Source organism: Pinus tabuliformis, chromosome 3_1, assembly GCF_031772625.1.
Source record: "Pinus tabuliformis cultivar Carrire ecotype Pingquan chromosome 3_1, CPIR1, whole genome shotgun sequence".
NCBI classification, from domain to species: Eukaryota; Viridiplantae; Streptophyta; class Pinopsida; order Pinales; family Pinaceae; genus Pinus; species Pinus tabuliformis.
The window spans coordinates 750,922,801-750,949,698 of record NC_142301.1 but is presented as its reverse complement, the minus strand read 5'-3'; the positions used below and the strand labels follow the sequence as shown (position 1 = coordinate 750,949,698).

The following is a 26,898-nucleotide window of genomic DNA, read 5'->3' as shown; positions in this document are numbered from 1 at the left end:
ATGTTCCTTTTACATATCATAGCACCCTCTTTGTTTTTTACTAGTTCTATACTTTTGTATCTTGCATAAATTAGGAGATGTAGCTAATGTCGCATCTCAAGATAAGCCTAGTGGTGTTGAAATAGATCAAGTTATCCACTAGTTGCCTATAGATTGATTCATTAACTGTCTTTGAATTAATCATGGTTGAATTTTTCATCCCTTTCTCCATAGGTATAGATGAGATTTTACAATTGTCATCCTAAACCTATCTAAGAAGGCTTTGGAATATTTTGTTTGTGAAACACAATTAATATAGGTGGCCTAAATTTTCCATGTCACAAGCTATACATAACTTAGATTTTACATTTGCAACTACTCATGCCCCACTACTTGTGATGATGATATTATCAACACATATCACTAGAATTACCATGTTGTTATTCTTTCTTTTTACAAAGAAAGTGGAATCAGAAGGGCATATTCAAAATAATTTCTCTCCCAAAAATATGTGAATATTGTTATACCATATCCATGGAACCTGATTTAACCGATAATTTTATTTTGTTTTCAATCCACATATTAGATGTTCCTTCCCTAGAACTTGAAATCCCTACATTTCGTAATGTATGTAAAGAAATATAACACAAGACATGACACAAGAACTTGGTCAAAAAGGCCTTCGGTCATATTCTATTCAATTCACATTATGCATTCCAATGATACAATTTTATAGTACATTAATGAAACTAACTCATAAACTAGATGACTCGCACATAGGCGCATCATTAAGATATAAGACAATGAGGAGAAATAACATAAGATGTGAAATACAATAAAAGGGTGTAGGGTGTTAGCACTTGAGATTTCACCCTAGGCTGAGGAAGGTAAACCTTCAAGGCAACATCAAACCATTTCACCTCGTAGCTAGCCCTACGGGGTATGAGAAGGCTCTCTCCGGTCAAACTCGGTAGATCTTTCAATAGGATGAGCTAACCCAATTAGGAACACTGATATTAGGCTAGTAAACTGATAAGGAAGTTTGATTTAAAGTTTTTGGGGTTTTTGGTGGCAATTTGAGGGAGTGCAATTCAGGGTGCGGGGATTGGGCTCAGTTTTTGCAGGGGGATCTTTGGGGCAAGGTAGGAGTGAGTGCTGATGCCTTAATCTGAGATGAATGATCAGGAATGATAGAGGAGGAGCTAAAGAGGGCAAACAATGACTTTGAATCCTCTCTAGACAGTGGAAAACATAAACATTAAACAAATTTGAAAGTTGAGCATGGCAAGCATGAATTCAAACTTTATCACTTCATTTGTTTAATAAGATGCAGTAAAGAAAGAGATGGAACACATAAACACACTTACAATTACAATAAGAGAACACACCATCAACACAAGAGTCCACAAGAATCCTAATGATGTCTGCAAAACCCTGGTCTTCCTTTTCCTTAAATTGCAGAGATAGATGTACAATATACAATAAAGCTTTCTCCCACAAGAGTCCAACCATGAAAATGAGCAAGAGAAGGCATAATATAGACCATCTAACTCCTTTCCCCACCTCTAGGGGTCGAGCTCAGCTTCCTAGGAGCAGTTTGAACTAATTCTAAACTAAGCACTAGATAATAGGCAGTCAAACAACTTGCCTCTATTACTTAGCTAACTCATCCATGCATTAATTATTCACTTTTTACATCAAGGAAGCTTCTAGAAGGGTAAAGAGAGATAAAATCTATCAATGTGCCATGAAAATTATACATTCATCCATCATCTACAAGTAAAAATCATCAACCAAGGTGAAAACAGTGTTTTCTGGCCTGAAAAGTCAAAACTGCCAAATTCAGCTCGAGTGGTCGCGCCCCCTGCTCGAGTGGTCGCGCCCCTTTGCAGCAACTTTTGAGTGGGTTCCACTGGTCCAAATCAGGTGCAAGATGGCTCATTGGAAAGCTTGGTCTGTCTACTTTCCATCCCAAGTGGAATTTCTGGATTTGGAGTTGATTTGACCCCTCAAAAGTCAATTCTCCCAAGGTCACTTTCTGCAACTCAAAAAGTGGGCAGAAAGTCATTTTTTTGATGTATTTTGAGCTTTTGGAGGCCCAAATCTCAAAATCAAGCTTCTCCCAAGTATAGGTAATTTTAGTCTTTGCATGCCCTTTCCAAAAATGTCAACTTTTTGCAATTCCGAGCAATCCTCACGAGTGGTCGCGCGGGGGGTGAGACCACTCCACAGGCAAAAACCTGTAATTTTACAAAAAAATTCCAAAATGCTCCAAAACTCTCAAAATTTTTTGATTTTGCTGCTGGATGAAGGCTAATGAGTACCATGGTGAGTGAGGGATGCCTCAGCCAAGATACGGAGTGGGTTTGTCCTTTTCTTCTTCTTCCGGGCCTCTGACAGCTTCTTTTGGAGAATTTTCATTTTTGCTTTGCAAACATGTAATCTGGCCCAATAATGTGTCTTCATGTTGCGGAGGAGCCCCTTGTCATGATTTGCCTTCTCCAACAATCTCTCCAAGCGAAAATTTGCTTGGATGAGCAATGACTCCCTGTCAGCGGGCAATGGGTCCCCAGGCCTCCTGCGGTTCAAGCCTCTGTTACCGCGGATCCTCCATAGTTCATCAAGCTCTTTCTCTCTTGTGATGACCACCTTTGCCACCCTTACGAGGCCTCTGCTGTGTCTCAACCTCCGTGGATGAAGATCGGTCATCACCTTGCTCATTAGTCTCAGTGGTTGACATGATGTTATTGAGCAAGGTGGAACAAATAGGCAAAGATGACTGCTGCCCTGCCTGCAAAATGCTGAGAAGTATGTTGTTTTCAAGGGGAAAAATCATGAGGAAAATGTTAGGGGAGGGAGTTTATATAAGGAAAGGGAAAATATATACAAAAAACAGGGAACTTTGAAGGAAATAATCACACAATGTCAAACATGCCATCTCATCTCTCATCATTTGCAAATCAATACTTTATTAGGGAAAATGTGTGTTTTGATCACCAAGGGAAAGGACAATAAAAATTTACATGATGGAGGGAATGAGGGCATCAGTATCAGGGTATGGGGTAGCATCAACCACAATCAATTTTACAGGCTGCTCCTTTTATTTTGCTTTTAATGTCATTCATGAGCATACTCTGTTTTTTCAACCTTTAAAATGGCTTTTGGATGCTAATGGGAAACAGTGATTTAGTTTATTTGATCACAAGGGGAGGGGAAGGGTTCTTGTGACAATTTTGCAATGGAAGGGAGAGGGACTGTATCAAGGGAATTAGGGAAATGAGGGGATAAATGAATTAGGGTTTGGGACTAGGAAAACTACTAACAATGCTGCCAACCATATTTCATAACAGCCGTTCCTTAACAATGCTGGCAGCTTTCATATTTGCTTTTGTCATGGGTGAATTAGGGTTTCAATTACATGCTTTAACAAAAGGGAAGGGATATCAATTGCATAGGGATTTTTAGAGGATTAATGAGCAATTGAATTAGGGTTTTCATGAGGGGAAAGGTAAGGGAAAACAGAGTTTAGGGATTAGGGAGGAATACCATGTCATTGTGCAAACCCTAGCCACAGCAAACTGCTCCTTTTGAAAACATTGCAGCTGTACATTTGATAATCTTTGCATGAACACCATATAGCTACTAACCTCTGATTTTTGTGCAGCAAGATGTCCTTTCTTTTGTTTTTGTACTAGGCTATGCAAGTTACATTTTTGCTCTGTTTTGTGCATGCCTCTGTCATCAATTTCTTTTTCTTTTCACTATGTTTGTTTTCATTCATTGCTGTGCCTTTTACATATGTTTGCTGTGTGCAATAGTGTTTAGGGTTTGAGCATGATATATGAGGGAAACTAGGGTTTGAATAGGGTTTAGAAGGGATTTGGGTTTCATGGAATTGGGCTGGGGTTTTAGCGTTTCTATGCAAATGAGTTGATAACAACAACACTTTAACATTTGTGATTTTATAATGGGAAAGCAAATGGAGGGAACAAAGGAATAAAGAACCTTGAAAAACAAACAAACCCTAGCATAAGCTTGCAAAACAACAAGTCACTTAACCTATCTTTTGATAATTTTTTGCATGGTGAACATGAGCAAAAACCAATCATTGAATCCATGGCACCATTACTTAAAATGTTTAGGAGGCCTACCTCACTCCAATTTGCAAATTTGGAGGAAATTTGAGTCAATTTGGCACTTACAGCCTGAGTGGTCGCGCCCCTGCTTGAGTGGTTGCGCTTTTACAGGAGGATTTTGGAGGCTTTCCCGATGTCGGAATTGGGTGAAGGATAGCTAGTTGGAAAGGTATTTGAGTCTACTTTCCAATCCAACCGGAATTTTTCAATTTGGAGTTGATTTGACCTGTCAAAAATCAAATCTCCCAAGACTGGTCAAAAAGTACCCAATGAGGCTGCCTCAAGGAAGAGTGCTGTTGCAGTCAACTTTTGAATGCCTTCCTCAACCCCAAATTGAGCTCATGATATCTCATTGGAAAGATATTTGTGTCTAGTTATCATTTTACCCATCAAGAAAGTCATTTGGCCAACCAAGCTAAGAGAAAACGTGATTTGCCCAAGGTCACTTCAGAGGTGCCTTTGATTCTCCTGAGGCAACGGTATTCTTGACATTTCTCTCAAACCATGACACCTGTGTAAAAAGTGAAGGAGTTTTTTCTTCCTTGGCATGTTTTGGACAAAAACCTCTCTCAGTTTTGCAAAATTCATCTCTGATTGCTCTGAAACAACTTTTGAGTGAAACTTGTCCCGATGTGTGAAACAAAGAATTTTGTCGAAATGGAGCGAAATGAAGGGGATAGGGGGCTTCTAAATTCTTGGGGAAATTTTTGGAAGTAGGGAGGGATGTTAGGAAGCAAGGGAAAGTGGAATCTCAGAGATTGAGTGAGCGGAAGGGGTCCAAAAGGGCGAAACACAGGCCCAACCTAGAAAATTGCCAGGTTGTAGCTAGAAACTAGGGTTTGTGCAAAAATGAGGAATTTGGGGGATCTGAGTGTTGGGAAGTGTTTGATAAGGTACATTAAGGATAGGGGAAGGTGTATGAACATCAGGAAACAAGTTTTGCCGATGATTTGTCCGCCCAAGAGAAACTGCCTTCAAAACCCTAAGAGAGGGAAATGACCTTGCCTGGGCGCAACTGAAGCATGAACAAGGTATCAAATGACCCATTAGACACTGACATGATAATGACAACCCTATGAATGATGATAGACTCAGCTGGATAGTGACATAGACTGACATTTGGGCAAACCCTAGACCTAATGGCTAGTGACCAAATTTTGCTTGAAGACTCACTAAAATGACAAAATTTGACCTTGACACTTCAAAATCACTATGTAAGAGCACATTTGATCACTGGAGGAAGGCTGTAAAGACTGACACTAACATAGGGTTCCATCATTATATAAGGAGTTACAAGCTAGTAATACCCCTTTCAATCATAAGTCTGAACCATTATACTAGCAAAGCAACAATAACTAGTGCATAAACTAATAACCTCTAGGGATTCAATCCACAACTCCTACGTTGAGCCTCAATGAAGAACTACCTGCAAAACCACCAAATATGGATGTTGAAAACTTATAGAATATAAAAAATCCCACTCTATAAACATGTGAGCTAAAACATCTATAATTGTTGACTAACGTGAACTCCAATATCTTATGAGAATGAATCATGATAAATTAATCAATTACAAGTTTAACACATCCCTCAAAATGCTTGAAAACTTAATCAAATTCCAAGAAACAAGGCAAAAGAATCTATTTGTCTTTCACTAGGTCAAATTACCATCCAAGAGGAAAAAACGTTCACAAAACTACTCAAAAAATGACATAAAAGTAGTGTCAATCAACTTCCCAATCCTGTATCACTGTGTGATCCAATTACAAGATATTGAAACATGACTCTACCAAATAATTGTTTAGTAAAACAAATGTCTCACTAGAACTAAAATCCTAAATTTATCATCAAGGAATTTGAAACGATAAACTATAATTATCAAAACTTAAAGTAAACAATCATCGTCAACATTTTCCCCTTTGTCAACTGAAAGATGAAACATCATTGATTTTCATGTGGGTTACCCTTAACCAATTCATCATTGTATATGGTGGTTTTGGTTGACCAATAACCATTTTCAGTTTGTTTGTTGGTTTACAATTCACCAATAACTATTTTAGTCATTAGTGTACCCCCACCTTAAGTTGCAAGAGAGTACCATTTGGGAGTCGTCGAGTCCATTTTTAATTGAGAATTGGGCCCCAACGATGACCAACATTTTCATCTAGAACAATTGTTGAAAGCCCATTGCTCTTATAATTTCCCCAAGAAAATGTGTCTTTAACTGTGCTTGAACCATATGGGAAGACATATAAAAAAAATATTTATTGATTTCAACTCCAAGAAGTTATCTAGCCATATTGAAGTGTTCTCTTGTTCTTTCAACATTTTCCTGAAAAATGGTTTGTCTTTGCACAATGAAGACAAGGATGAAGATCAAAACATAATTTCTCCATGGGACCAACTCAGTCACAATGTTGTTTCTTCATTATGTTGATCATCAATTGTGTCATGAAACTCATTGGCTTCTAATGTTTTTTTATCGAGAAATTCTTCGCTCACAAACTAAATTGATTTGGAATAATCTAGGACGTGAAAGTTATTGCCTTTGTAAAATCTCAAGCCATGTCGATTTCTATTGACTTGTAATTCTTCCCAATGTCTGATAAAACTACTAGAAATATAATTATTATTTTTTGTTTATTGTCTTTAGAAATTCATGAATGGTTGTTTTTCTAACCTAAAATGAAAAAGATTCAAAGTCACTCAAATTATTTTTGACATCACTTAAATTTTTTTCCCAATGGAAAAAAACCGTAACTTCATATCGAAAAGGAAACACAATTACATTTTTTAAATGCTTATAAGCATTTAGAAATGGTCGCCTAAACGACATTGAAGAGAAACATAAACTAAAGAGGAAATAAAAATACAATGGGGAATATCAAGTAATGTAGAAATCAATTATATTCTTTTTCTTTGCTTTCTCTTTTTGGACTTGTTGCCATTCCCCATATTTGGGACCAAATGGTACCAAATCCATATCATTCACGAATGTCTCTAAAGGATTTTTTTCATCTAAATCTGAGCTTTTTGAGACATTGACATGCTTTGTGCCCACCATTCCATCCTCCATGTGTGTCACTTTTGTCTGATATTCTAATTCCTAAATTGCTACTGGATCTACTCCATTCTAATTGGGGATAACATTGTCATTCTTATCCTGAATGCCCCCATATTCTTTAGATGGTGTATCCATGGTTCCTTCTTCTTCTTCTTCAGAGAGGCATGGATATAAAATCTTCCATCATTTTGGCTTATGTGCTTGCCTCTTTTTCTTTTTTGGATTCATTTTTTCCTATGGGCATGTGTTCTGCAAATGACCAGATTGGAAGCATCTTTGTAGGAATTTACATCAGTGTAAGTTCCTCAGATAGAACACCAAAGGACACCGCTCACAAACAAATCACATATCAATACACCAGTATTCTTGGCATGGTTAAAACCCTCAAAGAGGGAAACAGTCCATGGCCTGAGCCAACACGGCTACTTCAGGAAATTTATTAATAAAAGAATGAAAATTTACATAAGATTCTCTCATGAATGGTCACCTTACAAATGACCCTCCATGCTCTTTAAATAGAGATTATGGACCAATCGAGTGTTAAGCCATGGATCAAGTGTCGCTAATACCGAGGAGAGAATGAATTGTTGGATCACTTCATGTCTAGAACATATCGTGACCGTCAGATTGTAAGTTACAAAAGTACATAGTAAAGAAACACACTTTACCTAACTCTACACTAGACCAAGTTATACTTAACTATTTCCTATGTGTCGGAATATCCTAACATCCCCCCTTAAGAACAACTTGGGATAGGATTGAAGGATGTACAAATATGACACAATAGGAGAAGGAAGGAGGTATTAGAGCCTATCCCCCCTTAGTGACAACTTCCTGAACTCCAACCATAATCGAAGTTTAGTAAACTTCGCCTCTGTGAGAGCCTTTGTAAAGATGTCTACAACTTGATCATCGGTTGAATAATATTGCACTTCAAGAACATGGTCATGAATGAGCTTTCTAATGAAGTGCATGTGTAGTTCAATGTGATTTATGTGCTGATGTTGGACTGGATCTTTGCATAGTTGAATGGCACTTTGATTATCACACCAAAGTGTAGTCGGATGCTGACGCTGAAAGCCAAACTTTGACAGGATCTGGCGAAGCCACATGGCTTCTTTACTAGCTTCTATGGTGCCACGATCCTCTGCTTCTGTTGAAGAAAGAGAAATGGAACTTCGTTTCTTGTAAGCCCATGTAATCGGTCTAGAACCAAGAGTGAAGACATAACCTGCAGTAGACTTCCAATCATCAGGGTCACAGCGTAATTGGAATCAGTGAAACTAATCAATAGAGGAGATGCTTTTGCATTGTAATGAATCACAAACTGAACTGTACCTCAGGCATAACGAAGTATTCTTTTAGTTGCTTTCAATGACTTTCATGTGGGTTTTGCATAAATCGAGTAAGAAGGCCAACATTGAAGGAAATGTCAGGATGAGTATGGGTCAGATACAAAAGTTTTCCTACAAGCTGACGATATAAGGTAGCATCAACTTCAAGGGAATTACAAGTGACTGAAAGTTTGGCTCCAGACGGAAAGGGAGAAGGGGCTAGATTACAGTCTTCCATGTGAAAGTGGTGTAGAAGATCACAAGCATACTTGGACTAGGAAAGGGAAATACTTTCCTTGGATTGCAAGACTTGAAGACCAAGAAAATAATGCAAGTGTCCTAAGTCTGTCATTTCAAACTACTTTTTAAGGCTAGATTTCACATGGTTTATAAATTTGGGATCACTACCAGTAAGGATAAGATCATCAACATAAAGAACAAGATTGATAAGAGACTTACCCACTTTCTTGGTGTAGATAGTATTGTTAGAATGACACCTAGAAAATCCAATATCTAAAAGAAAGCTATGCATTTTGGCATACCAAGCCTGAGGGGCTTGCTTGAGACCATAAAGGGATTTCTTAAGCCGACATACAAGGCTGGAGCTTGTTTGTATAAAGCCAGGAGGTTGTTACATATAGATTTCTTCATGCAAGTCCCCATGCAAGAAGGCAGATTTAACATCCATCTGATGGACTTCCCATTTGAAAGAGGCAACAAGGGAAAGAACAAGGCAGATAGAGTTCATTTTGGAAACGGGGGAGAAGGTTTCAATATAGTCAATGCCTTCAACTTGTGAAAAAACCTTAGCAACAAGACGAGCTTTATGTTTATCAACTTTTCCATTTGGTCCAAACTTGGTTCTGTAAACCCATTTGCATCTAACACGTTTTCGTCCCTTTGGAAGAGGAACAAGATCCATGTATCATTTTTCAATGAACGATATTCTTCATTCATAGCTGCGTCCCAATCTTGATGGCCTGAAGCTTCTGCAAAGGTGTCAGGATCATAAGTCGCTGAAGCTTGAGCAAGTAAAGAAGAGGCTCTATCGAACTGAGAACATGTACGTCGGAGATATGTAGGATCACCTGCAAAAGCACTTGCTGCATCACAAGTAGCGCACACCCATTTTGGACGCTGAAGAGCTGAAGGAGGATCCTGAGAAGGTGGGGGAGGATTGTCATCCTCGTTGTCATCATCTGAAGAAGAAATATTTTCAAAAGTATAAGGTATATAGAGAGGTGGTGCATCCGTCGAACTAAGCTTGTAGGTCGATATATTTTCAGCAAACTTTACATCTCTTCTAATGATAACATTTTTGAACTTAAGTGGAATAAGTCTATATCCTTTGACATCTTCAGAATATCCAACAAAAATACATTTTTCACTCTTATGTTCTAAAGCTTTATGTTTCTCATTTGGAATATGGGCCCATGCTTCACTTCCAAAAACATGAAAGTGACTTACATCTGGTTTAATTGAGCTCCATGCTTCTTCTAGAGTGATATTCTTTAAAAAGCCTTAGTAGGAGTGCGATTTACTATGTAATTTGCACAGTTAATTGCTTCTGCACAAAAATTAAGACTAAGTCCTTTAGATTGAAGCATACAATTAGCCATTTCCTTTAAAGTGTGATTCTTCCTTTCAGCTACACCATTTTGTTGTGGAGTATATGAAAAAATATGTTGCATTTGAAATCCATGCTCAGTGCAAAAGTTGATGAATTTGTTGTTAACATATTCTCCGCCATTATCAGATCTTAGCTTAAGACTTTGATGTCCAGATTGTTTCTCAAGAAAGGCCTTAAAGGCAAAAAACATGTTAAATACTCCATTCTTGGGTTTTAAGAAGTATACCCAAGTGCGTCTAAAGAAATCATTAATGAAAGTTAAGAAATACTTGTAGCCATAAAATGAAACAACTAGAAGTGGACCGCATAAATCACTATGCACAAGCTGTAAAGGGCCTGAGTCGTTCCAAGGGACACGTTTTTCAAAACTATCCCGATGATGTTTTCCGAGTACACATCTGAAACAAATACCATCTTTGCAAGATACCATAGGAAGATCTATCACCATATTTTCTTTACATAGATTTGAAGGGAGAAATAGTTTAAGTGACCAAATCGCTCATGCTAAAGTTTGTTCATTTCATCATTATGAACAACAAATATTGAGGGAAGAGTTGATGACCCAAAGTTGTTAAACTTAAACAACCTTGTAGAATCATCAACAATCCCAGTAGCTAAAATATGTCTAGGATCTCTTAGGTCCTTAATTACAACATCATGAGGTGAGAATTCAACAATTTTACCTTCACCTGAATGAGTTATATGATATACAGATAGAAGGTTGCAGGATAAGGTTGGAACACATAATACATCATTAAATTGACCATTGTGTAGATGAATAGTTCCAGTCCCTACAACACTAATAGATCTATCATCACCAACATATATATTTTTGGTGTTACAATCATTTAAGAAGAAACATGGCTTTGTTTTTTGCCATGTGATAAGAAGCTTCAAAATCAATGAGCCACTCATGAGAATGAAAAGAAGAAGATACATTTAGTAAATAAGCAGACCGAGATGTTTGAAAACCACATATAGAGATTGCAATTCCTGAAGATGAAGTTGAAGTTGAAGAGTGCTCCAAATGGATGTTATGCTTCTTCATTGCTGCTTCCAAGTCTTCCATCTTCTTAAAGCATTTGGATACTAAGTGTCCATCTCGATTACAAAAGTTGCAATGTATGTAAGTCTTCTTCCCTTTGTTTTAATTTTCCTTATCATTTTGGGTAATCGATTTTTCATTTTGAGACTGAAATTTCTTAGGACCCTTATTTGGTTTGGGACCATTCTTTTTAGGATACTGCTTCTTAGGATTCTTTGAATTTGGTTGTTGTTGGGCAACTAAGACTTTATTAGAAATGTTTCAAAGATTAAGAATACCAATATGTAAGAGTTTTTCTTGTTCTCTTATTAAATAATCACAAAAAAGAGGGGGACTTGTAGTCTTGTCCTTGAGAAATAAATGCTTCTCTAGTAGAATAGAAGGTGGAAACAAACACAGAGTAGGCTGGTCCCAACTTAGTAAGAATGGAATAGATAAGGCTACCATCTTCTTTCTTAACCTTAACACCTTCCAAGAGAAGTCTAAGGGTCTTGAACTTGGACAAAAAATCTTCAATGGAAGAAAAATTATTTGGGTCCAACATAAGCAACTCATTTTTGAGTTGATGGGCTCTAATTTCATTTTTACTTCCAAAAACTTTAGTGAGCTGTTTCATTGCTTCATTAGGGGTATCAATTTCTGCGATATGAAATCTAAGGTCTGGAAAAATATACATCCCTATCAACCCACGTGTTTGATCTTGCCTACTTTCCCATTTGGCTGTCTTATTTTCATCTTTAGGTTTAGTTTCTTGGCCTGAGGCTATTCTGTAAAGACCTTTACTTTTAAGTAAATCCACAATGTAGGACCACCATTGGAAGTAGTTGGTGTTGTCAAGAATAACTTGGCATGGACTTTCCATTTTAACATAAACTGAAGCTGTAAATGTTGAAACTAAGTGTTCCAATGGAAAGATCTCGAAAAATTAGGCCGATTAAAAAAAACAGCTTCTGGATGAAGAAGTTATGGCTTTTTGAAGAAAAATTGTTGAAAATGCCGACAAAGTGCGTGAATGTGTGGAAGTAAATGAGGTGAGAATTCAACAATTTTACCTTCACCTGAATGAGTTATATGATATACAGATAGAAGGTTGCAGGATAAGGTTGGAACACATAATACATCATTAAATTGACCATTGTCTAGATGAATAGTTCCAGTCCCTACAACACTAATAGATCCATCATCACCAACATATATATTTTTGGTGCTACAATCATTTAAGAAGAAACATGGCTTTGTTTTTTTCCATGTGATAAGAAGCTTCAAAATCAATGAGCCACTCATGAGAATGAAAAGAAGAAGATACATTTAGTAAATAAGCAGACCGAGATGTTTGAAAACCACATATAGAGAGTGCAATTCCTGAAGATGAAGTTGAAGTTGAAGAGTGCTCCAAATGGATGTTATGCTTCTTCATTGCTGCTTCCAAGTCTTCCATCTTCTTAAAGCATTTGGATTCTAAGTGTCCATCTCGATTACAAAAGTTTCAATGTATGTAAGTCTTCTTCCCTTTGTTTTTATTTTCCTTATCATTTTGGGTAATCGATTTTTCATTTTGAGACTGAAATTTCTTAGGACCCTTATTTGGTTTGGGACCATTCTTTTTAGGATACTGCTTCTTAGGATTCTTTGAATTTGGTTGTTGTTGGGAAATTAAGACTTTATTAGAAATGTTTCAAAGATTAAGAATACCAATATGTAAGAGTTTTTCTTGTTCTCTTATTAAATAATCACAAAAAAGAGGGGGACTTGTAGTCTTGTCCTTGAGAAATAAATGCTTCTCTAGTAGAATAGAAGGTGGAAACAAACACAGAGTAGGCTGGTCCCAACTTAGTAAGAATGGAATAGATAAGGCTACCATCTTCTGTTGGCATTATGATGCATGTGTTGTACTTGATGGCAACCCTCTCATAGAATATCATCTCACTTGTATACATTCAGATGAATCCACAGAAGAGATATCAGATATGACAGAATACATGGATGTACGACAGTTCAAAGGGATCAGATGACAGTTCACAAGTAAGCTTTGCCATCAAGTCCAAAGGGGGAGATTGTTGGCATTATGGCTAAAGTGTTGTCCTTGATGGCAACTCATATAGGTGATGGATCACAGTACAACCAGTCAGTAGCAGAGATTGATGACTAGCTCACAATAATGAAGAAAATAAGAAGTACGTAGGTACACAGTACAAAAGACGCGGACCCGCAGAAATATCATAGATAAAGTGCGTACATACCCGCAGGTACACCATGTAAAAGGTGCGGACCCTAGCTCACGCACTTTCATGCAGTGAAAAAGTATTCTCACGTGGGAATCCAATGGTGGACCATAGTATTTAGCCCGACGTATTTGATCCTATGGTTTGGTCAGTGGTATTCTTTTATATTATTATTATTATTATTGAGCCCCATGTTTTTGGGCCCCTTGTATTGGTTATCTATGGTATTGATTCATGGTTTTAGCAAGAGCTTGCCTATATAAAGCAAAGGAGATCATTTGGCTAGACACTGGTGAAATTAGAAGATCTTAAGAGAAGCTAGATCTAAAATTCTTGTAATCGGTTTGTGAGAGAGAGTTGAATCAATATCAAGGAGAAACATGAGAATTACAAGTCGGATCTACTAATGGGTTGATATCTCCTCGGCGCATGTTCAGATCTGTAGATCTGACAGTCTGGGTTATTCTTGAAGTCTTGAAATTATCTATACCCGCAGGACCGCAAGTACAGTGAAGGAAAAGTGCGTAGGTACGCAGGCCCAGAAGCACTGTGGGTGCGGAGGTTCGCAGGCCCAGAATTGCAGAAGATGCGGAGGGGTGCAGGCATTCCATTGGACACAGAGCGGAGGTGCGCAGGAAGTCCGTGAGACACAGTGCGGGGGTGCGCAGGAAAGCAGTTGGAAACAATGCGGATGTACGCAGGTGGTCTATTGGTGAAGCTGCGGACTTTTCATGAAATCTATTTAGCTGCCCCTATTTATTATTGTTGTGTTCTGGGTTTTGAAGTGATGTCTGGTATTATGTTCTGATAACAGCAGTGATTGATTGAATGATTATGATTAGCTTCAGTATTGATAGATGAATGGATGAGGTTCATAATGACTTATCCTTAAATGATCTGGTGGACTAGATCTGGTTGATAACTCTCATTTTATATGTATTGATCTGGTGATTGGGTGATTCAGAAGGTTGTTTGATTATGAGCTTCAATGTTGTTTTTGGGTCCAGTATGAAAATTAGATGAAATGTGGCCTTTCAGATTATGTGTTGTGCTTCAGTGTATCTAGTCTAAAAATTGATGAAACGTGGTACCTTGAGGAGAAAAGATTGTAGGCCAGCACCTACGTACTAGTATCTAAGCTAGTACAAGAGCTAAAGGAAATCTTTGGAGCATTGTAGCAGGTAGCAGCCTGCGTACTAGTAAATGGATCGGCTAGTACAAGAGCAAAGGGGGTTGTAGCTCCCGTACTGGTATAAGACTGCACCAGTACAAAATATTGTAAAAGGATTTTCTTATTAAGAAGAAGATTGAGATGACTTGCAGCAGGTGGTTTTCTCCCGCATTGGGTTTCCACCTTATATCATGGCATTCATGTGTGTGCCTTATGTGTGATGATCTATTCTATGTTACTGCATCTGTTAACTAATAATATGGTTGATAATGTTCTAATGCACTCATTGAAGATCAATTAACTTAATCATAAGAAGTTGTGGAAGTAGAATATATGAATCAGAGTTTGGAAATGAAAAAGTTTTATTGACTTGATAATACTGATTCACCCCCCCCCTCTCAGTATTATTTCCAACAATTGGTATCAGAGCAGGTCCTTTGGTAGAAGCTTGATCGCTTGAAGGAGATCCGTGAAACAATGGGAAAGAAGCTTAAGAAGAAAGCACCTAAGAAGAAGAAGACATATCAGAGGAACTATGACAGTGGGAGAATCGATTGGGGATTAGGTATAAGAAGCTCTTCAGATTCAGAATCAGATTCAGAATCATTTCAGAATGAAGATGACCATTCAGGTATGAATTTGCTATCCTCTGATGTTCCAGCTATCTTTCCTTTTGGAAAAGATGAAAGTGATAGTGAGACTACTGAATTTGCTCTTATGGGTGAGCAAGAAAGATATCAAATTGAGGCAGAATTTAAAAGTCTTACAGACAAAATTAGAACTCAGCAAGATCTGTTGGACAAAAGGAACTGTGCTTTTGAAAGGGTAACTGCCGAACTAAAAGCTCATCTAGAGAAAGGAAGCAAGGTAAAGAAGCTATTTAAGGAAAAGTATCAAAAGTTGCAGGTTGAAGCAACATCTCTAAGAAATGAAGTCATTGAAAAGAATACAACAATCAAGGAGCTCAGAGATCGATTCAGTTATTATGAAAGTCTTGAAGCCACGATCCTCTCACTAAAGGAAGATCTTGAAGAATCAAAGAAGCAGAATGAAGATCTACACCAAGCAATTGAAAAACAAGACAACAAAGTCATCAGCTTAAAATCCCAGCTGGAATGTGCCTTCAGAGTTCGTCAAATGCAGCAGGATCTGAATGAAGAACAAGAAAAGGAGATACTCAAACTAAGGCAACAAATGGAAGAAGGAAGAAAATCTGAAGAAATTTTGAAGAAGCAATGTCTGGAAAAGGAAGAACAGCTTCAGGTTGAGGTAAATATCTTGAAAGGTAAATTAGAAGAAAAGGATAAGCTTTTACGATTTCAATATAGTTCTAAAGTCTTGGATGATATTCTTAATAGTCAAAGGTCTCCTACTATCAAAACTGGTCTTGGCTTTCATGAAAATGTTGAAGGTGAATCTAGTTCACAAGGAGAGGCAAGGAACTCTAAAGAGAAATCTAAAATGATCAACGAAGAGATGAAAGGTCAATGTCATCATTTACCAAGGAAAGAGATGCTTCAAAGAAAATCTTTTACTCCTCCTATGAATAATGTTGAATGTTATGTATGTCATAATCTTGGACATGTTGCAGCCAGATGTAGAAGAAGAAGGGTTCAAGACCATCAAGCAGAAAGATCATCTCATTCAAGGTACTTTAATGGATATTGCTTTGCTTGCAATATGTATGGTCACAAAGCTGCTGATTGCTACAAAAGGAATATGAAACATGTAAGATGTTATGCATGTAACAAGCTTGGACATATAGCAAAGGAATGCAGGAACAAAGCACGGACATCACACCAAAAGGAGAAAACATCATCACGCTTGAAGATATGGAGGAAAAAGGAAGTACAGTCAGAAAAAGGCGGCACAGCACAACGTACAGACATACCAGAATCAGAGGGAGCTGAAAGTACAAAACTTCAGTGTCCTGAATCTCATATGCTAACTCCACAAAGGGAAGTCACGTATATACGCGAGTTGGATACTGCACAATTGTGTATATGATTGTTTGAAGAAAGGCAGTAGGGAAAGTGAAGTTGGAAGTGAATCTATGAAGTATGATCTCTCGAGCACAAGATCAGATCTGGGAATCTGACTGTCAGTGGCACATAGGAGGACTATTTAATTGGGTTCTAATCAGAGGTACGCAGACCATTCACTGCGAAAGTGCGGGCGTACGCAGCAGAGCGGAAGTTCCTGTGCGGAGGAACGCAGGTGATACACAGTGAAAGTGCGAGGATACGCAGCGAAGGCACAGTCCCAGTGCGGAGGTACGCGGCGTGATGGAGGTTCAGGTGCGGAAGAACAGTAAAGGTACGCGGCGTGGCAGAGGTTCAAGTGTGGAGACACAGTGAAAGTACGCGGCGCTACAGAAGCCGCAGGTGCATAGATACGCGGCACGATAGCATCTGAGGGTGCATGGCCATAGTAGTAGTACGCGGCGTGATTGAAGAAACAGTGCATGGGTACGCGCTGTAGTAGAAGGCTCTCTGCGGGAATACGCAGAAACACAGAAAGTCAAGTGCGGGGATACGCATAGGAGCGGAAGGTGAAGTGCGGAGCCACGCAGGCCATATAATGAGAAACTGCGAATCTGTCTTAAGGCATTTATTGGCTGACTTTTCTTATTGATAAGATCTGACAGATGGCACCAGTTTAAGGGGAGCATATGTTTTTAATGCATTGTTGGCATTATGGTTAATAGTCCTTGGTGATGAAGATTATATGGCTAAATGATATATCTTGCTATGATGTGGTTATGAGTTGTCCATCTCATATGATTCTTGGATTTACATAGTTGATTTTCAGATCAGATTTATGGTTGATTCTCTGATGCTACATATCTGGTGCTTACATGGTGATCTTCATAAGGATAAGAAGAATTATGATGCAAGATTCGTATTGTTCTTGGCACATATGAGGATTGTTAGCTGGATACATGGGTGATTATTCAAAGTTGCATTGTTGGAGACATGATGATGATGAGCTCTTACCTATATGATGATAGGTTGTTTCGTACATATGTTGATTGATGCAGATATTCCCAAATGATGATCTAGATGGCTTTGGTGTTTCTCCTTATGATAAAAGATGTTATGGAGCAGATCATACAGTGTTGTTGCTGATGTTTATCTTAGGTGATTGGTCTTTGTTATAAATGTCATATCACGACTCATGATGTAATAGTGTGTCTCTATTATAGTCATCTCTTCAGGTCATGTAACGGCCTATGTTGGTTTCCCCACTATGCCTGGGATGAAGATGTAATGTAATTGGTTTTCATATTTCTGATGATCCCCAATTGGTTGGGTGATGGATGTATGTATTGAGCCTTTTGGTGATAGGAAGGTCATTTATGATGTATAGAGTCATGTTCTTCTTGTAGAACATCTTTTGCAGATCTTTCCTACAGTCAGGAGGAGCATGAACAACACTATACAGCAGAGCAGAAATTTCAGCATGTTCTCAGAAAAAGCATGATCAGATTGGTGCACCATGACATATACAAAGGGGGAGCTCATTCAGAGCCTTCAGCAGATCTGGTTTATAGTCAGGGGGAGCATGTACTCAGGGGGAGCATAACCCTTTGCCCTTGATGTCAAAGGGGGAGAGTGATTTGGTGTTGTTGCCATCAAGTCCAAAGGGGGAGATTGTTGGCATTATGATGCATGTGTTGTACTTGATGGCAACCCTCTCATAGAAGATCATCTCACTTGTATACATTCAGATGAATCCACAGAAGAGATATCAGATATGACAGAATACATGGATGTACGACAGTTCAAAGGGATCAGATGACAGTTCACAAGTAAGCTTTGCCATCAAGTCCAAAGGGGGAGATTGTTGGCATTATGGCTAAAGTGTTGTCCTTGATGGCAACTCATATAGGTGATGGATCACAGTACAACCAGTCAGTAGCAAAGATTGATGACTAGCTCACAATAATGAAGAAAATAAGAAGTACGCAGGTACACAGTACAAAAGGTGCGGACCCGCAGGAATATCATAGATAAAGTGCGTACATACCCGCAGGTACACCATGTAAAAGGTGCGGACCCTAGCTCACGCACTTTCATGCAGTGAAAAAGTATTCTCACGTGGGAATCCAATGGTGGACCATAGTATTTAGCCCGACATATTTGATCCTATGGTTTGGTCAGTGGTATTGTTTTATATTATTATTATTATTATTGAGCCCCATGTTTTTGGGCCCCTTGTATTGGTTATCTATGGTATTGATTCATGGTTTTAGCAAGAGCTTGCCTATATAAAGCAAAGGAGATCATTTGGCTAGACACTGGTGAAATTAGAAGATCTTAAGAGAAGCTAGATCTGAAATTCTTGTAAGCGGTTTGTGAGAGAGAGTTGAATCAATATCAAGGAGAAACATGAGAATTACAAGTCGGATCTACTAATGGGTTGATATCTCCTCGGCGCATGTTCAGATCTGTAGATCTGACAGTCTGGGTTATTCTTGAAGTCTTGAAATTATCTATACCCGTAGGACCACAAGTACAGTGAAGGAAAAGTGCGTAGGTACGCAGGCCCAGAAGCACTGTGGGTGCGAAAGTTCGCAGGCCCAGAATTGCAGAAGATGCGAAGGGGCATAGGCATTCCATTGGACACAGAGCGGAGGTGCGCAGGAAGTCCGTGAGACACAGTGTGGGGGTGCGCAGGAAAGCAGTTGGAAACAGTGCGGATGTATGCAGGTGGTCTATTGGTGAAGCTGCGGACTTTTCATGAAATCTATTTAGCTGCCCCTGTTTATTATTGTTGTGTTTTGGGTTTTGAAGTGATGTCTGGTATTATGTTCTGATAACAGCAGTGATTGATTGAATGATTATGATTAGCTTCAGTATTGATAGATGAATGGATCAGGTTCATAATGACTTATCCTTATATGATCTGGTGGACTAGATCTGGTTGATAACTCCCATTGTATATGTATTGATCTGGTGATTGGGTGATTCAGAAGGTTGTTTGATTATGAGCTTCAATGTTGTTGTTGGGTCCAGTATAAAAATTGGATGAAATGTGGCCTTTCAGATTATGTGTTGTGCTTCAGTGTATCCAGTCTGAAAATTGATGAAACGTGGTACCTGGAGGAGAAAATATTGTAGGCCAGCACCTACGTACTAGTATCTAAGCTAGTACAAGAGCTAAAGGAAATCTTTGGAGCATTGTAACAGGTAGCAGCCTGCGTACTAGTAAATGGATCGGCTAGTACAAGAGAAAAGGGGGTTGTAGCTCCCGTACTGGTATAAGACTGCACCAATACAAAATATTGTAAAAGGATTTTCTTATTAAGAAGAAGATTGAGATGACTTGCAGCAGGTGGTTTTCTCCCGCATTGGGTTTCCACCTTATATCATGGCGTTCATGTGGGTTCCTTATGTGTGATGATCTATTCTATGTTACTGCATCTGTTAACTGATAATATGGTTGATAATGTTCTAATGCACTCATTGAAGATCAATTAACTTAATCATAAGAAGTTGTGGAAGTAGAATATATGAATCAGAGTTTGGAAATGAAAAAGTTTTATTGACTTGATAATACTGATTCCCCACCCCCCCCCCCCCCCCTCTCAGTATTATTTCCAACATCTTCTTTCTTAACCTTAACACCTTCCAAGAGAAGTCTAAGGGTCTTGAACTTGGACAAAAACTCTTCAATGGAAGAAAAATTATTTGGGTCCAACATAAGCAACTCATTTTTGAGTTGATGGGCTCTAATTTCATTTTTACTTCCAAAAATTTTAGTGAGTTGTTTCATTGCTTCATTAGGGATATCAATTTCTGCGATATGAAATCTAAGGTCTGGAAAAATATACATCCCTATCAACCCACGTGTTTGATCTTGCCTACTTTCCCATTTGGCTGTCTTATTTTCATCTTTAGGTTTAGTTTCTTGGCCTGAGGCTATTCTGTAAAGACCTTTACTTTTAAGTAAATCCACAATGTAGGACCACCATTGGAAGTAGTTGGTGTTGTCAAGAATAACTTGGCATGGACTTTCCATTTTAACATAAACTGAAGCTGTAAATGTTGAAACTAAGTGTTCCAATGGAAAGATCTCGAAAAATTAGGCCGATTAAAAAAAAACAGCTTCTGGATGAAGAAGTTATGGCTTTTTGAAGAAAAATTGTTGAATATGCCGACAAAGTGCGTGAATGTGTGGAAGTAAATGAGGTGAGAATTCAACAATTTTACCTTCACCTGAATGAGTTATATGATATACAGATAGAAGGTTGCAGGATAAGGTTGGAACACATAATACATCATTAAATTGACCATTGTCTAGATGAATAGTTCCAGTCCCTACAACACTAATAGATCTATCATCACCAACATATATATTTTTGGTGTTACAATCATTTAAAGAAGAAACATGGCTTTGTTTTTTGCCATGTGATAAGAAACTTCAAAATCAATGAGCCACTCATGAGAATGAAAAGAAGAAGATACATTCAGTAAATAAGCAGACCGAGATGTTTGAAAACCACATATAGAGAGTGCAATTCCTGAAGATGAAGTTGAAGTTGAAGAGTGCTCCAAATGGATGTTATGCTTCTTCATTGCTGCTTCCAAGTCTTCCATCTTCTTAAAGCATTTGGATTCTAAGTGTCCATCTCGATTACAAAAGTTGCAATATATGTAAGTCTTCTTCCCTTTGTTTTTATTTTCCTTATCATTTTGGGTAATTGATTTTTCATTTTGAGACTGAAATTGCTTAGGACCCTTGTTTGGTTTGGGACCATTCTTTTTAGGATACTGCTTCTTAGGATTCTTTGAATTTGGTTGTTGTTGGGCAACTAAGGCTTTATTAGAAATGTTTCAAAGATTAAGAATACCAATATGTAAGAGTTTTTCTTGTTCTCTTATTAAATAATCACAAAAAGGAGGGGGACTTGTAGTTTTGTCCTTGAGAAATAAATGCTTCTCTAGTAGAATAGAATGTGGAAACAAACACAGAGTAGGCTGGTCCCAACTTAGTAAGAATGGAATAGATAAGGCTACCATCTTCTTTCTTAATCTTAACAACTTCCAAGAGAAGTCTAAGGGTCTTGAACTTGGACAAAAAATCTTCAATGGAAGAAAATTTATTTGGGTCCAACATAAGCAACTCATTTTTGAGTTGATGGGCTCTAATTTCATTTTTAATTCCAAAAATTTTAGTGAGATGTTTCATTGCTTCATTAGGGGTATCAATTTCTGCGATATGAAATCTAAGGTCTGGAAAAATATACATCCCTATCAACCCACGTGTTTGATCTTGCCTATTTTCCCATTTGGTTGTCTTATTTTCATCTTTAGGTTTAGTTTCTTGGCCTGAGGCTATTTTGTAAAGACCTTTACTTTTAAGTAAATCCACAATGTAGGACCACCATTGGAAGTAGTTGGTGTTGTCAAGAATAACTTGGCATGGACTTTCCATTTTAACATAAACTGAAGCTGTAAATGTTGAAACTAAGTGTTCCAATGGAAAGATCTCGAAAAATTAGGCCGATTAAAAAAAAACGGCTTCTGGATGAAGAATTTATGGCTTTTTGAAGAAAAATTGTTGAATATGCCGACAAAGTGCGTGAATGTGTGGAAGTAAATGATAATGTTAGATTTAAAAAAAAATCCCCCCCCCCCCCTCCAAACTTAATCTAATTAACTCACTTAAAAACAGAAGATTTTATGTGGCCCACTTTTATAAATAAGTGAAAGTGACTTTTATAATGGTACTTTAAGATCTATCCACTAAATTGTAACTTAAATAAAAGATAAAGAGACTTTAGAATTATAAGTGACTCACTTTTAATAATGGGTGAGAACACTTTTACATAAGGTAACTTTAAAACATAAGTTACATGTGCTTTTTGAAAAAGTAACTCAATAAGATTTTATGTGACCCACTTTTATAAATAAGTGAAAGTCACTTTTACAATGGTACTTTAAGAGCTAGCCACTAAATTGTAACTTAAATAAAAGATAAAGAGACTTTAGAATTATAAGTGACTCACTTTTTATAATGGGTGAGAACACTTTTATATAAAGTAACTTTAAAACATAAGTTACATGTGCTCTTTGAAAAAGTAACTCAACAAAAAGATTTTATGTGACCCACTTTTATAAATAAGTGAAAGTCACTTTTACAGTATTACTTTAAGAGCTACCCACTAAATTGTAACTTAAATAAAAGATAAAGAGACTTTAGAATTATAAGTGACTCACTTTTTATAATGGGTGAGAACACTTTTACATAAAATAACTTTAAAACATAAGTTACATGTGCTTTTTGAAAAAGTAACTCAACAAAAAGAAAAACATGAACTCAAGACCTGTATTCTCATAAAGTAACTTTGGAGCAAGTGAGCTAGTTTAAAAGGTTAGTAATTTTTGGAAAAGAGGAAGGGTTTTTATTTTGTTTTTTTTTTTTAAATCACTGAAGCTTTGGGGTGTGTGTTTACTTTAAAAGACTCTTTTTTCCTACAAAACAAAAAACCACACAACTCAACACGGACATACAAAAAAAACCAAACCTTATGGCTTGAAGTTAGATTTCGTCGGAAACTAAAAATTTTCCTCAATGTTTCTAATTTTCCGAGATCACACTAAGGCGTGGCGGAAAAGAGCATACACATGAGAAAAATCCTTCATTTTTGTTTCTGATTTGCCCAGATCACACAAAGTCGCGGGGCAAAGAGCATACGCATAAATGAAAGGTATAGATCTGGTAATATAAAACAGAGAGATAAATAAACCGAAATAAGCAAAGAGATAAATAACTAAAATTGCAAAAAAAGACTGTGTACCTCTAGATCTTAAAAATGACGTAGCCAGGGCTTCCAAAAACCTTTTCACGTGAAACGAAAGAAGTTCCTCATTGGAACATATGCTCCTAACACAATAGAGTAGTCCTCTCAGCCCGAAAGTGGTCAGAAAAAATAGATCTAGGAAACGATAGTCAGATGCAGTTGTACCGACTTCCGATTTGGATCACCAACGGATGCGGCCCTCAAATAGCTCTGATACCATGTAGGAATTTACATGAGTGTAAGTTCCTCAGATAGAACACCAAAGGACACCGCTCACAAATAGATCATAGATCAATACACCAATATTCTTGATGTGGTTAAAACCATCAAAGAGGGAAACAGTCTACAGCCTGAGCCAACGCGGCCACTTCAGGCAATTTATTAATAAAAGAATGAAAATTCACATAAGATTTTCTCATGAATGATCACCCTACAAATGACCCTCCATGCTCTTTAAAGAGAGATCATGGACCAATCGGGTGTTAAGCCATGGATCAAGTGTTGGTAATATCGAGGAAATAATGAACCGTCAGATCACTTCATGTCTAGAACATATCGTGACCGTCGAATTGTAAGTTACAAAAGTACATAGTAAAGAAACACACTTTACCTAACTCTACACTAGACCAAGTTAACTTAACTATTCCCTATGTGTCAGAGTATCCTAACAATCTTCAACATTTGAATGTCGTGTTATCGTAATCTAAAACTTGGGCCTACTAAAAGTTTTTTTTGTTGAGTTGAATGTGGTCAGGTAAAATTTTGTTAAGGTCTACCTCAACACATATTCTGGCAAGAAGATAGGCCTTTCTCTGTTGTTTCTAGGCCCATCTTTTTGAGTTTACCCAAAGTATTTCCAATATCCTCTGGGATCTTATGGTGCCAGAAACAAAGAGGGAAATTTGGAAGTCTTACCCAAACCAATATTGTAGAGACCACCATATTTGTGGTATCAAATTTTGGGAACCATGTGGTAATGAAGAGCCTAACTCTACCCTAAAACCATGATCCATCATTCAAGACATTCTCCACTTATTTCATTGTATCAAATTAAACAATGAAGAAACCTTTGGAGCATAAATAAATGTCATAGTTGGGTATCCAAGAAGAAAAAACCCACTAGTGTAATGCTTCAGATTTAGGCCAAAAACCATTGAATTTATAAATGGCAGCCTTTGAATTGAGGTCAGAAAAAGAGAATTTACCTCAAAAAGATTAACTTCCATGGCTGGAACTTGTTCCATTTGATCAACGATATAGGGTCTTGGACTGTTTTGAATATGATATGATGGGATAGAAGTCTTCCCTTTTACTGCATCCTTAAAAGGGACGGAACTTGGAGCTCCTCCACTTAGCCTTAGATTCAAGACTATGGTTGGGTTTATTCTGATGCTATAGTCTTTAATCTGGGAAGAATCTTGCAACAACTTCCCTTCATATAGTAGACTTTGGAATTTTGCAGATATGCCCATAGAAAATGTCTTTGCCCAAGGGCGAAATTTAAGGGGTTTTATAGTTTGGAAGGGTAAATTATTTATATTACACCCATTTCATATAGTTAACCCAAAATTTATTTAAAAAATAATTAATTATTGTATTTTAGCCAAAAAAAATAAGGCAGATAAATCGTCCAAAGACCCGATTCGCCTCATTTAGAAATTGGATTTGCTTGCAATCGCCCCGATTTCCTGGTTTGGAGGTTGGATTTGCTTGCAATGGCCTCAATTTACTAGTTTGTAGGTCGTATTTGGTTGCAATCGCCCTCTACCATTCCAAAAATTCGAGGGTAGGGTTGAATTTGGGGATTCGCCTGTATCAATTAGACAATCTCCATTATTGAGTCGCATGATCGTAAGTTGTGCATGTGTAAATTTGACAGTATGGGTGTGTCCTTTGCCTAATACACTCTTGTTCGAGGCAAGGTGGTTACTACTGGCAAGGTATTTTTGAGCCCTTGTACAGTGTTAATTTTTTATGTAAATCCTTTGTTTTGTTCATCAAAAGGACTAGACACATTGTTTGGTTGATTCTCAAGGTTTGAGTCATGTTCTGGATATCGAAGAGCCCCTTCATGGACGTGGGATGAGATCTAGGATAGGGCCATTTAGTTAGGACCTAGATAAATCGTTACCTAGGATGAGACTTTAGGTTTTGCGAAAAGGATCACCTACACCGCGACTTACATTGAATTTCTTACTTTCAAATCCGTTAGGTGAAGTCCATATTCTGGTCCTCTTTTTGTTTTTCTTTCTGGTCTGTATGATGGAGAAGCTTCTTCCTTACTTACATAGGGAGGTAGAGGAAGGAGATACCGGGAGACCTCCCTGTTTAAGCACATCTCCAATAGGATACTGTGAAGCGCCACTCATTAGAACTGAACTATTTCACATTTCCTGCGGGAACACCTTTTTTTTGTGCTTTCAGGTTTTCCCATAGCCATTGGTAGATCTATTTGATATTTGTCTTCTAGTAATTAGTTTTTCATCTTTGATATGTTTGGTTGCATGCACAAATATTTTTTAGAAATCTTAGATGTGTACATTTTCGTAAAGTTTTATTTGTTTGTGTATAGTAGGCATTGTGGCAAGGAGGGCATCATATGTTGGGATGTTTTTGGAGGTATGTTCTCCAAAACTATTATTGGGATGGTTTCCATTATCAGTGATCACTTCCTGCCAATTTCACTACCTTTTGCAAAGTCTTGTTACTCTTAAAATGGGAGTTGCAATTTGAATGGAATTGCAGTACCCTAGAATTGTTTTGCTTTTTCAGAATGGGAGAATTTTTTGTGCGCCTTAGAACAACTTGACATGTAATTGTATATAAATCTATGATTAGGATATATTTAGCAGTTGTGATGTTCATTTTGTTTATTAAAACCTAGTTTTTTTTTGTTTGTGGTAAGCTATCATAGGAATGTAAGTGAGCAAATGTGAAACAGGTGATTATCATGACCTTGAGAAATTTGGTGGTTTACTCATTTTGAGATGGTGTATAGATTCATGAGAAAATCATCCAGGAAGATTGTTTCTGCATTAGCTTGCCTAGTATTTCAATGAGCTTCTTTATGGAGCTACAGTTTCAAAGATGAAGCATTTCTTGTAATGGAAATCATTGGCAATTATATGAGAGAGGATAGCTATGATAAATCGATTCATTATAAAACTATAAGCCTTGATAGTTTCTCAAATTGTCTACAGAATAATAATTTTGTCCTCTAGTATAGAAGGGATTTTTTAAAAATATATTTTATGTATATAACGAGTGTACTTATTTGATGTCAGGCATTATAATTCACAAAAAAATTGAAATACAAATATGGGGATGGAAGTGGGATTGTTGTGTATTGTGGTATAATTTCAGTGTCATCCAATTAGAAGCTACTGTAAATGTACTTGAAATCCATCATTTTATTTTTCACTCGTGGGAGTCCTACACGTATTGTGTTTGAGTCCATGTGCTTAGTATGGGTATTGTTGAATTTCCAACAAGTTATATGGTCATATTT

General features: G+C 37.5%; 1 pseudogene; it reads left to right on the top strand.

The window, feature by feature from the left end:
• Nucleotides 1-26,898, top strand: part of LOC149189545 (F-box/kelch-repeat protein At5g43190-like) — a 51,755-nt pseudogene that overhangs the window by 23,314 nt on the left and 1,543 nt on the right.